The sequence below is a fragment of the Carettochelys insculpta genome, chromosome 26 (assembly GCF_033958435.1).
Source record: "Carettochelys insculpta isolate YL-2023 chromosome 26, ASM3395843v1, whole genome shotgun sequence".
Lineage (NCBI taxonomy): Eukaryota > Metazoa > Chordata > Testudines > Carettochelyidae > Carettochelys > Carettochelys insculpta.
Window position 1 is genome coordinate 16420233 of NC_134162.1, and position 13559 is coordinate 16433791.

Here is a 13559-nt window from a genome sequence, read left to right on the forward strand (position 1 = left end):
ATGGGCCAGAGCATTTCCCTTGGCTCACCCCACAGCCTACCCCTCGTGTGTGCTGAGGACATGCTTCAATTCACAGTTGTTTTAGGATGGGGTTTTTAAAGGCTCAGCATTGACCCTACTCTGCTCCAGGTGACTTCAGCCAGGTGCTTTGGGAAAATCCATTATTCACCTCATAGCCCCTAATGAGTACTCTCCCCAGCAGGAATACGGAGCTCTGTTCCCGCCTGGCTGGGGGTTTTTATGGGCTTGAGGCCATGTGGCAGAGCTAGAATCCCTCCTCTTGCAGCCTGAGTCTCACAGGAACTTCAAAACCACAGCACAGGTCACCATCAAAAGAAAAGCATGCTGCAATTACTGCACAGGCTGCAAGGTAGGCCGGTGGGCATGGCTAGGTAATAGCTTGAATGTGAGCAGGCCAGGCAGAGGTGGCTATCATTCAGGATTCTAGGACTTCCCTGGGCCAATCTAACAAGAGAAGCTCATGGAAAGAGCAAACAGCCAGGCAGCACAACAGCTTCTCAGACAAAATGTGGAAAAACAAGGGGGTGCAGCAGCTGGCTTCAAAGAGCCTGTCTCCAACAGGTTGTAAACTGTGTTTAGTCAAAGCTGGGGTTCTCCAGAGCAAAGGACTACAAACTATTATAAAGTGTCCTAAGAGTGGGTAGGGAGAAGCTGGGGGCTCCACTGGAGACTGAAGCAGCGAGCCAGGGAAGGCAAGCTGCAGGGAGACACCTGCTGAGCAGTCAGGTGTCCAGGCTGGCTTGTTCTAAGATGTTTTCTCTGAACTGCTGTGGTTCTAAGCTAATGCTGCTTTGCTGGAAGGAGGCTGCTTGGTCACTGGTAACCCCTGTCATTGCCCCACAGAACCCGGACACAGCCCAAGCCTGCTGAGGCCATTACAGCTACTACACAGGGGATGCAGCTCAAGCTCCAGTGGGAGAATGGCGTTACTCCACTCAGAGCTGTCTGACAAGAGCTGATGGGCTGACACATACAGGAGGGGAGAGAGGCCCATCCCTGCCCCACAGTAACCATGAGAGCAGGTATCTGAACTGGGCTGATTTTAAAGAGTTCTCTTTCTGGTCTCCATACACGCCTGCAACAGGAACTCCTGCAACCCACCGGGAGATGACAAGGCAGCCCCGCAAACGGCAGCCATGGGCACCACCTAGTGTGTGCTGCAGAGAACACACTTGCTGTTTTGCTTGGCATTTCAGTCTTCAGTTCCAGGAGTGCTTGGCTCCCAGGCCTATTTGCTCCATTACGTGAGCATGGGTACATCAGACCAGATTGGGACAGGCCTGCAGACATACTGGTAATGATCCCCAAACCCTTCCAGCTGTCAGACTCTGAGTTTGTTTGACAAGGGTTGGAAAGGTCTGTGCCGCAACCTTCCTGCACAGAATTTTCTGGCACCAAATGGCATGGGTGCTCAGGAGCAGCCAGGCAGGACTGGAAATAGCTACCTCCATGGTACAGCCTCAGGGTGCACCAGCAAAAGCCCAGCTCACAACCCTGTCCTGTGTGCCTCAAAACTAGGAGATCGTGAGGTGGGTGTAGGAAAACAAAGGCAGAGTTAGAAGGAATTTAATACCAAACTTGTCCCATATTGGTCGCTGCTCTCGCTCATTTCAGAAAGTGAACAGATACATCTCCCAGTCCCTCTACTGCACCCCTAACAAGGTCACATGGTAGTCATATTGCTTGGCTATTGTGCACATTCACAATATTGAAGCTGTTGGTAAGCAAGTTTTCAGTAATAGAAAACTTCAAACCCTGTGACCTCAGCACTTTGTTAGTGCACCCACTTGGGGCTGGGGACAGTTGCTCTGTGCCTGCTCAGCACACAGGTGTAGCACTCACTTTGGTGGGCCTGGCAGGGAGCACTAGTGAGAAGTCGTGGATTATTTCCAGCCCACCCAGCAGTTCTGTGCACAGCACAGCCTCTGTTGCACCTCTGGCATCCTTGCTCAGCTGATTGCCTCTTACAGTCCTGATGTAAACGGCCCCACAGTCCCTCTGAGCTAACCTGGGCTGCAGTGCAGTCGTGCCTACTTGCAGCCCTTTTGCATTGAGCTAAGTGCTCTCCCAAGCACACAGAATGGCCCAGCAGCACTCTGGGGTGATCTTTTGCACAAAAGAAGCATAGAGCTGTTTGGTGGGCACAGAGGAGCTTAGCAGGAAAGGCAGAGCAATAGAAATACCCACAGTCCTTGAAGCACGACAGCTCCTGCTATGGGGAAACATGGTGTAACAGGGCTCCTAGCAAGTCGGGCTCTGTAAAGTCAGAACATATATCTGCAAGCACAGGGCTCTAAGAGCATCAGCCTGGGACCAGTCAGCTAAGCTAGAGCACCTCTTCCTTTCCCTCTCCACAGAACCTTGGGCTAGGGACAGTAACCCTGCTCTTCCTTTCAGGAGCCTGCCCTTCCCACCCCACCCTGTGTCTGCCACTCCATTCTTCCTACAGTGGTTCTTTACAACTTTGCAAGCACTCAGAGCTCCCAGCAGTGCCCAGGATACCCAAGCTAATGCACAGCATCTTGGCAGCCAGCCCAGAGACCCAGAAAGGTCCATTTCTCTGACCCTGCAGGCACAATGCTGCACGTGTCCCAAACAAAAGCCAGTTAGCAGTTAGTATGTATAACTAGCTGTATCCATCACTGCAGAGACACAGGCAGGTTGTCTCTTCTGCTTCCAGAGCATGGAGCAGCTCAGGCCCCGCATAGGAAAAATCTGTCTTAGCTCTTCTCATTCCCAACATCGTAGCAGCTCTCCAGGGCCGGCATCTTGAACTCGTTCTTCAAGCAGACAGTTGTGTGCAGTTTAATACTACATATTAGACAAACGCCCCCACCTCCCGTGCCCCCAGAATCCATCCCAGCATGGCCCCCTCTCCTAGCTGAGACGTGCAGGATGAGCCAGCTTGTGGCAGCTCAAAAATCCCAGCATGGCCCCTGGCAAGCACCAACAAAAGGCCACAGAAAGGGTCTTGGCTGCCCCATGTAGGCATCAAGGGCCCAGATGTCCAAAGTGGCCCCAGCTTCTTCTGGGACACCAGTGTGAGACCTGCTCCCTGGGGCACTGAATGAGCAACCACAGATCCAGCTGAGTCAGTGAGAGCCACTGGGGCACAATCCCTCTGACACTCAGGCCCCAGGCAGCTTTGCTGAGGTGTCCAAATTACGAGCCCACTTTGAAAAGTGTTGGCCCCTGGGCCTGAGCCTGCCCACTGCCAGGCCCCTACCGCCTGAGAGCTGCTCTTCCACCTAAGCTGAGCCCCTGGCCCAGAGCCACTCACAGGGTAGCAGTTACTTTGATTGCAGAAGGGTTATTTTTATTCTGCTAAAATGTATGTACTGGGAGGAAACCCCTAGCTCTCCAAATTCATCTCTCGGCTCTACCCAGGCTTTACAATCCAGAACACCCATAAGAGTAAGAATAATTCCTTCTCTCCAAATCCCACATGCTCCCTTGGAAGCAGCTGGGGTAATTTCTTCTCACTGAGCCTGCAAAAGCCTGGAGAGAAGTTTCAAACATTACACGTCTGGGCTGTTATTGTCGGAGCCTATATCACACCTGCTTTCAGGCAGAGCTGGCAGCAGATGCACCCTGGAGTGCAGACAGGAATTTGCCACTATGGTCCACTGAGAAACCATTTTCCATTTCTCAAGCACTTCCTCTAAACTCCCTGATCTTGGGCATGGGTGGACAGGAAGGACAGTTGTCCTCTTGGGTCTATCCAGGTTAGCACGCATGGCATGCGTTCATATGTATATGTGTGGGCACTTGTGTTTCTGTGAGGGTGTGCTTCGGGGGACAAATGGGCTGGCCACAGCCCACACTCTGCCAGCTCTATGGATAAATTGAGACCCTGTCTCCAAGACGGTCAGCAGCTCCTGCCCCTAAATTCATTGCAGGAACAAGAAAGTTCTTTAGGAAGCTATGACTGTGCTGGGCCAGATCCGATATAAAATGATGGGGTTACATATAAAATGATGAGGTCTGACTTAGCTGTTACCACTCAAGAAAGATCTTGGAGTCATTGTGGATAGTTCTCTGAAGACATCCACTCGGTGTGCAGCAGCAATCTAAAAAGCTAACAAAATGTTGGGAATCGTTAAGAAAGGAATAGACAATAATACAGAAAATGTCATATTACCTTTATATCAATCCATGGTACATCCACATCTGGAATGCTATGTACAGATGTGGTCGCCCCATCTCAAAAAAGATATATTGAAATTGGAAAAGGTTCAGAAAAGGGCAATAAAAATGATTAAGGGTATGGAGCATCTGCCATATGAGGAGAGATTAATGAGACGGAATTTTTAGTTTGGAAAAAAGACGATTAAGGGGGCATATGATAGAGGTATGACTGGTGTGGAGAAAACAGATAAGGAATTGTCATCTATACAACACAAGAACTAGGGGTCACCAAATGAAATTAATAGGCAGCAAGTTTAAAACAAACAATACGAAATATTTTTTCACACAACGCACAGTTAACCTGTGGAACTCCTTGCCTGAGAACGTCGTGAAGGCCAAGACTACAGTAAAATTTAAAAAAGAACCAGATAAATTCTTGGGGGATAGGTCCATCAATGGCTATTAGCCAGGATGGGCATTGACAGTGTCCCCGGCCTCTGTTTGCAAAAGACTGGAAATGGGTGACACGGAATTGATCACTTGATGATTACTCATTCTGTTCATTCTCTCTGGGGCACCTGGCATTGGCCACTGTCAGAAGACAAGATACTAGGCTTGATGGGCCTACAGTCTAACTCAGTATGGCTGTTCTTCCGTTCTTATAACAGCAACGAAGGGTCCTGTGGCACCTTACAGACTAACAGAAAAGTTTTGAGCATGAGCTTTCGTGAGCACAGACTCACTTCATCAGATGCTGGTCTGATACAGGTCTGATGAAGTGAGTCTGTGCTCACGAAAGCTCATGCTCAAAACTTTTCTGTTAGTCTATAAGGTGCCACAGGACCCTTCGTTGCTGTTACAGATCCAGACTAACACAGCTACCCCTCCGATACTTGACTTCCGTTCTTATGATACTCAACGGGCCACCTGCCAGCAATACCCAGTGAGTGTGTCCTGCTGCTAGCAGAACAGGAGAGGTTCCAAACCAACACAAGAGGAGTCCAATGGGCAGCATCAAAGACAGAAGAGAAGAAGGTCTCCCATTGGCCTGGTTTCTAATACATCATTTAGGTGCTGGAGGCAGAGGTCAGAAGAACTTAAAGCCGCAACAAGGATTCCAGACTCTGCCTTGAACTCTGCAGGATGTGCCTCTCCCAATGAGGTCGCAACCGAAGGTTAAGGGAATTGGCAGAAACCTATTCCTCCACCACAGGCATTAAGATTCCAAACACTGGCTGCTCGTGCTCATCTGTGACAGCAGCCTGACAACCTCCCACCTCAAGAACACAGCCAGCCCTGTAATCCAGCATCCAGACATTTGGGGGTGTTATATCTTATCTCACTGCTCACCCATCCATTCACTTTGTGTCACAGCCCTTCGGGAATGCCAATGGAAAACTAACCTTTTCTCATCCACTGGAACTTTAACAATAACTCTCACCACTGCCTGAAGTCATACAAGTCCTTTTAGACCTACACATGTAGTCTTCAACAATGCAACTTTAACTCTTGTCAAGCTGGGAAAGCCCAGTGGATTTTACAAGAAGATACCAATGAACATTTAGTAAAAGATCATCCAACACAGAGGATCCCTGGCTTCAATTTCCCACGAAGCTTATGGGCAACTCTAAAGCCCATCAGCACCAGTCATGGCATATGAGGACCCTTGCTGCACAGATGGAAAATTAAAAACTGTCTAGTACCCAGAACACACCATGGAAGATGTAACAACTTAGTGCCTGCTTCACAAATAGAAAGGAGACATCACAGCAACATACTCTACTACTCCAGACACAACTGTCTTTTGAAACCATCGGAATGTAAATCTGAAGGTGTTGCTCTCCATTTACATCAGCCGCACGTAGAAGAATTCCAATAAACTACCTCATCCCAATAAACTAGTCTGTTCCAGGTTCCCAAGGCCAGAGGTGGGGGATCAGTCCATTCAGGGACAGTATTTTCCCTTGATTTCCTCTGCTTTGTCTCCAGGCCAGCAGCTCCCTTTCTGTGCATGGCATCTGCCTTCAGCACCATGTTCCCTTAGACCTGGCATATCTTCTAAGTGTTTCCAGCTTCATGCAACAGCAGTGGTGCTCTTTTCTCCCTACCAATGCTACCTTCATCATTTCCCAGCCCTCTGAGAACTCTCAACACAGACACGCCTTTCTGATTCTTTTTTACAGCCCATCCTTTGATAGTCACTTCTACACTGTCTATGCTCTTCTAGCCACATGTACACTTCCCTTCTTCACACACATTCACGCTAAGTAGGAAATATAGCAGCCCTCCCCCCTAAGCTAGCTGTAAGCAAAAATACTGCTTACCAAGGCTGTGATTTTTATAGCATCTTAGAAATGTCCCCTCTAGATCCTGGTCAGAAATAAGCCTGGAAGAGCCCTCCTTTGTGGATCCACGCTGTGTTTTACACTAAGCCCAGGGCATATTAGGAATTAAGTTTGTGGATACACAGAAGCACAAGCTTGCAGTTAGGTACCTTGGCATAGAGCACAAGTGCCTTCATACATCAAGTCCCTGAGTATGTAGAACATGTGGTTTTTCTTTGCTATTGTCTTCCATCCTATGCCAGACCACTGAGCTGTGCTAAGTGATCACAGGGATCTAGGCTTGGGGAAGAGAGCTTCCTGCCCCAGATGCTGCACAGTGAAGCAATCATGCTGTATGCACCGTGCAGACACCATGCAGTGAGGAGCAGGTCACCTGCCCTTGGCTTTTGTAGGGAAATGTAGTGAGGCTGCTTCCACCTCATGTCCTGTGCCCTGCATATCCTAGGCTGCTGCCTTGTCCTCTCCACTCAGAGCAAAGATCTGCTGCTGCTGCTTGTTGCTGCCCATTTCTCATCGCCCCCTCAGTTCACTGTCCATCTCTTTCTTCCTGTCAGTGCTAGTGCCCTTCCAGCTCTCTTCTTGGCCAGATTCCCTTCTTTCACCAGCCCCTAGTCCCTGGCACAGCCCACTCAACTGCCGCTGTCCTGTTCTTCAACTTCAGTTCTCCAGCACCAACCCTTCAGTCTGGGCCACTAAGTGCCTTGTGCTGCTGTTGAGCCTCCCAGCACTAGTGCCCCCCATTGCTCCTCATTGCTCTGCATTTCCTGGGGGTGAGCTGCCTGAAAGAGCAAACATGGGTACCCACAGGTGGGGCACAGGAGTATCCACGTGTATATTCTGTTCACTTCTCCACATGGGGAGTTCACTCCAAATCCACCACAGTCACCAGGACTGAGGGAGAGATGTTAACTTTTAATTGGCAAGCCTCACCCCAAACAGATAAGGCTTACAGTTACACTTAATTATTAGGAGCTGGAACAGTTCCCCGCCTGCCAGGGGAAAGCTGTTGCTCCAGCCCTGCAGAGCTGCTGTGGACAGGGGTGTTCCAGCTGGGCCAGAGTAGCCACCACAGAGGTGACCTGGGGGATGGGAGGCTGGGAAGGGCAGCTCCAGAGCATACTGCTGCTAACAGGGGCTGCTCCAGCTTGGCTGAAGTGCCCTGCCGCACTGGAGCACCCCTGCCCACAGTGCTCCTGAGCTGGGCTGCTGTGGATGGGGACTGATCTCACCATCCTGGAGCACCCCTCACCGCAGAAGTGGGTTGTGGGCAGGGATGTTCCAGCTGGGCCAGAGCAGCCTCAGTCCTTGGCACACTGCCAGCAGGGACATTCCAGCTCAGCCAGATCAGCCCACCTCTTCGGCGGTGGGGGGCACTCCACCCCAGCTGGGCTGGAGCAGCCTTCCCAGCAGCCCCCTCCCAGCCATTTCATTGGTTATTCAGTTAACTTAGCATTTAATGGGGTAACTAAATTAAATGGGATTTTACACGCCCAGGCTGAGGAGCCTCCTGACTTCACCCTGTTTGTCATTCTGCCACATTTCATGGGACTACATGCAAAAAAGACTGAGATTGCAGAGACTGTTTAGCACCAGCTCAGCTCTGGCAGGGTGCCAGAGGCAGTTAGGCTCCCCATATCATTGTATTACTAATCATCGACTCATTCTGAACTAAAGGCCACCAATGAAATGTGCTCATCCTCCTCATGGACCACCACAGACTCAGAGCCAGCACTGCTCAAATATGTAATGAGCTATTGGCAGGAAAAGATTCAGGGCCAGTCTGTGAACCCTGCATTATGTGGATCTAGGTTGTGTAGTATATACACACACATACTATACATACATATCCATATAAAACCACACACACACACACACACACACATATTACTCATACGTATTAAATTGTCAGGGCTTGTCCCCAGGGTTCAATCATAAAACTACATTGAACCGGGTATGGGACCCTGAGGGAATGGGCAGGGCAGGAGGTGTTGCCTCAGAGAAGGGGTGGGGCCCAGGTGTTTGTGCTACTGGAAAATTGGCAACCCTGCACTGGGTGGTTTGTTTGCGGTCTCCTGTGCCAAATGTCTGCAGAGCTGGGACAGCACACACACTGCTGATAGATATTTGCCTGTGTAAGGAACAATCTGATTTTGATCACCACAGAGAAAAAGTCAGTGTGATCAATGAGGCCCTTTCTATCTCTGAAGTCTTGTGCCCTCAGCACTCTATTTGCACCAGACCACTCCCCCTTGGAATGGGGACATAGGCAGAGAGGCCAATAGAAACCCTCACTGTTCTTGAATTTCGGTAAAATCTCCATAGCTCTCATTTATGGCACTGTTACTACTCTTTTCATCTTCTTCAGCAAGCCTCAAAAGTTCCTCAAAGAGGCTGCAAAACAGTAAGGCATCAGAAAGAGTGAAAATAGAATGTTCTATAGGTTGTTAGCATTTGATTGTGGCCTTTTATGGTCCCCAAGTTTAAAAATTGACATGAAAAAGCCAATATCGTAAATATACAAAACCCGTTACTTCATGCAACGTAGCAAGTTATTATCGCTTAAACATTCCTACCGGCCAATAACTAAATAATATTCATTCTGTCTAGTACACTGGGATTGCCTGTTTGAGTTCTCTTTTCAATTAAGCAATAAATCTCAAGTCTGATTAGCTGTTTTTCTTAAGTAGAAAACACTGATATGAATCATATTAATATACTGTCTCTCTCCTATACATATTTGCTTATTACTAACACTAACAATAATTTACGAATTAAAACCACAATATAAGGGACAGGTGAGTGAGTAGCCAATGGACACAAAGAATGCCTTCTCTAGCAGTTTATTTCATAACAAAGCCTCTTTATTTCAGTGTGAATAGCAGTTGATGCATTTTGGTTGCCTGTTATCCCGAAGCTCAACTGTTTCTAGTGTTCAAATAGCTGAGGCACCCTCGTGTAATCAATCAGCAATGTCAGTGCACCTGTACAGAGATTATACACTTTTAATGGTTTTCGGTTCACCCTACTGTACTTCATGTTTGCCAGTCTCTTCCGCGCAAGAAAAGGCTTTATAAATGACAGCTAGACCCTTGCTAAAATTCTCCCTTGAAACATGTGGATTGAAAACATGCAGAATTGAAGGGCATTTTACTCATCTACCTCATCTCTTCTTGACTAAACTAGTTCCTCAGATGATGTAAACCAGCGTAGCTTCATTGACTGCCACATCAGTTAACTCCATGTGAGATTCTTGAGCAGCATGGTTAGCTTTGGTTACTTTGATTCCACATACAGCACTAAGTAGCTATGTTTGTCCAGTGGAGAAATCCTAGTGAATTTAACTGGGATAAAGCCAAGAAGTTTCTGCAGGCGCTTATCAGAGCTCCAGGGAGTATGCTCAACAGTGTAAGTTAAAAGGTGCTAGAGGCCAAGAGAATGAAGCCAAAGCAGCTGCCATGGGCAGCAGAGAAAACCAGAAGCAAAGCAGCATACGGAACCAAACTGAAAGGGCAGGGAAATGGAAGGAGTTGGAAAATCCTGGAATGTGGCCAGCGTTAGGGCACCAGTGTTAGAGCCTCTAACTGAGAAATGTGCTCTGTAGCAAGGGGGTCACATCTGTGGGGCTGTGTGAGATTAACAGAACACAATCAGGTTTCATAGCACAAGGCATTCTTAAATGTTGGTCATGTCCTTGCCCCAAAGAGCTGTCAGTTCACAGCCCTGAGCCTGCAATGCTCACTCAGGTACCATGCTGATGTGTGCAGCATACAAACAGTTAGGTAAACGTAGTGCCGCTTTAGGCGGGAATGCTCAGATCCTGCAGCCCTTAATCCCCAGTCAGGAAAAAAGGTACCCTACATGAAAGACAGTAGAGGAAAGAGAGAAGATGTTCTCTCAAAACTAAAGAAAAAAAAAACAGCTCTCCTGCCATGCCATGGCTCCCAGTGTTTCACACTAAAAGTGAACCTCTGCAGCAACTTTAGTTCTACCCAACACATAGCAAAATCCAACAACTGGGTTAAATAAATGTTCTACTCCAACAAAGGCTATACAAGCAGCTCCAGAAGACATCCAGCATCCTGCATGCAGTGACAGACGTAAAACGTCAAATACTGAAAACCAGTTCTGTCTAAAATGTATTAGCTGTTTTCCTCCCCAGAGCAAGCAGGGGGCTGCTGGCCTCCTCACCCCAACCAACTACTGTTATAGTTACTGAGGTCCCTGGTCTCCCTACATTAATCTGTCTGTAATGTTTTCTCTCTGACAGGGCAGTGATTTTTCTCTCATATAAAATCCCAGTTTCAGAGCTGGGTAAAATATTAATGAGAGAGGCTTTGCTGCCTGCATGTTTTCTGACAATAATTCTTTTAAACTTTCTGAAAAATATTTCAAAGTTTCTAAAACTTTTCAAGGGGTGAGGAAGGCAGCTAATTTTCAATTATCACTGTTACACCAAATAGTCATGGCATTTCCACATTTTCACATTTCTTCCAACTAACTAACATTCTTTAGCTTTCATTTAAATGACTTTTGGCCAGATTCCTCCAAGGTCCATACATTAGTAATGTTATAAATTACCCAAAGGCCACAAAGACATAAATCACTGCTCAAACCAGAGAAAACACCAGAACAGTCAATAGGGCTGATTTCTACCATCTCTTTGGTCTGCATCCTTGAAAAGAAACCCAGAAGAGCAACAGATCACACAGGAGATTAAGAGCACAGAGGATTTATCAAACTTGCAGCATGGTGGGGAGCCAGCCTGGCATGAAATACTCTGTACCCACAAAGCTGACAACAAGGCAGGCCAGTGCTCTGGCAAAAGGGTGTTTAAGAATGAAGTGAGCGCATGACCTGTAATGTTATTTACATAATCCAGGGAGGAAGCAGTGCTATTCAGTCCTGAAAGCTGACTAGAGGAAGCCTGACATTTTCAGAAGTGTTGGTTGATTTGACACCGAGCCCAATTTTATTTCCTATATCCACAATGATGTTCCTTTGCAGGGGAAAGTCTCCCAGTGTCACAACTGCATATTTTAATTAATTTCCCTCTTTTTGCTGCTCTTTGTTGGAGAACATTAATTTCTGGTCTGACAACAAATAGTAAAAATTCCAGCCCAACAACTTGTGTGTATAACTCCAAGAGCTCTCATGCAGTCAGACATTAAGGCCATGTTTACACTTGGCCAAAATTTCGAAAGGGCCATGTTAATGGCCAAATTGAGGAATATTAATGAGGCACTGAATGTAGCACGCTGCGAGCCACAGCACTTCGGAAGTGCCGCATTTCGCTCACGCGTGGCTTGTCTACATGGGGCCCTTTTCAAAAGGACACCGCAAACATTGAAATCCCCTTAGTCCTATCAGCTGATAGGGGATGTTGATGTTTGCGGGGTCCTTTTGAAAAGGGCCTCGTGTAGATGAGCTGCGCGCGACCAAAGGCAGCACTTTCCTGTGCTGCGGCCGGCAGCATGCTAATGAGGCACTGAATATTCATTTCAGCAGCTCATTAGTATTCTCCAATTTGGCCATTAGCATGGCCCTTTCGAAATTTTGGCCAAGTGTTGACACAACCCAGGTGTCAGGATCTGGGACCTCAACCAGTATCAAAATAGGGGCAGGTCTGAGGAAGATGTCTCTCTTCCTACCAGAGTTCCATGCTCCAGGGGAAACAGGACAAAGTTAGTGAGAATAAAAATTACCGCTGCTTTGTTCATTTAAAAAGGCCTAAAGCAGGGGTGGGGAACCTTTTTATGGGTCAAGGACCACTGGAAAAAAAAAAATCAGTCATGGGCCACACAAACATGAGAACCAAAAAAACTCCAAAACAAAAAATCTCCAAATCTCACTGACATGGCCCCTGATTGAGAAGTTGAAAAAAAATAAACTTCCCTCACAGTGCAGCCCCATTGGGGCAGGGGCACATGGACCTTGGTTCAGGGCTTTCTCCCAGGCAGGATTAACTCTTCTGGGGGCCTAGGGCTAATAGATTTTGTGGGTCTTCCAGGCTCTGAAGTGGGGCCAAATATTACAGGTTCAGTGTGTGGGTACAGAAAGGGGTCTGGGCAGGAGTTAGAGCGCAGGAGCAAGTTAGTGGTATCAGGGGGAGGTAAGAGAGGGGTGCATGAGGACAATGGAGGGCCCTTACATGGTGCATTTCTCAGGTGCACACTTGACTGTCTGCCCCCAGCCACTCCAAGGCACTGCACCCTGCTGCTCCAGGCCAAAAGCCTCAAGGCCAGCGCATCCCTACCCTGCCATTCCCCAAGCCAGGGGATGGGGAAAGGTAGCCTGCAGAACTACTTCCTCCTCCTGCCCACCCTTGGCCTAAAGGGAAGAGCCAGCTCACTACTTCCAGGAGCTGCTGGGCTGAGCAGACGGGTCTCACACGACTTTTCTTCACCCTTCCCCGGGGTCTTGTACTGTACACAGAGCTGATGGGCCAAGCGCAGGCAACGCCACCTGTATTGGCGCTGGCTCCCAGCAGCACGTCTGACACCGCAGAGCGGAGGTTTCCAGCGTTCCCACACCCGCAGCCCCACCCTACACCTTAGGGTCATGATCCGCTCCGGGGGGCTGTCAGGCTGCGGTCTTCGTTCCCACCCTTCTGCGCCCCAGAGAGGAGTCAGGCGGGGCGGGCACCGCTCTGCTCGGCTCCTCTCGTGTCTGCCTGCCCCCCCCACGCCCTCCTACCTTGTCCTCTCAACTGCTCGCTTGACCTCGCCTCGCGACCAGGCGCGGGGACGCCCCTCCGCGGCGGGTGTTCGCCGCAGGCCACAGCGGCGTTGGCGGGGCCGGGCTTTGGCCGCTCGGTGGGAGAGCTGACGGGCATCTCTCACGGCCCAAACGGGCGAGCAGCTCCGGACAGCGCCCTCCGGCGCGAGCACAGCCTGGCCCCTTGGGGCAAGGCTCATGCCGCTCCCCAGGGTGCGGCACACAACAGGGCCGGCCCCTGACACTCCCCCCGAAGCGCGGCCCAGCCTCGACGCCGTCCCACCGCCAGGCGCCAGAGATCCGGCCCGAGGGGCGCAGAGCTGCCTTACCCCAGGGGCCACAAGAAAGGGC

The 13559-nt window shown here is 49.1% G+C and overlaps 1 protein-coding gene across 1 annotated transcript in view; it reads right to left on the bottom strand.

Annotated features, from left to right (window-relative positions):
• Positions 1–13261, bottom strand: part of SYT6 (synaptotagmin 6) — a 147390-nt gene extending 134129 nt beyond the window's left edge. The window contains exon 1 of the mRNA XM_074977514.1: positions 13188–13261. The gene's annotated coding sequence lies outside the window, so the exon portion shown is untranslated. The remainder of the gene's footprint in view (positions 1–13187) is intronic.
• Between the last annotated feature and the right edge of the window lie 298 nt (positions 13262–13559).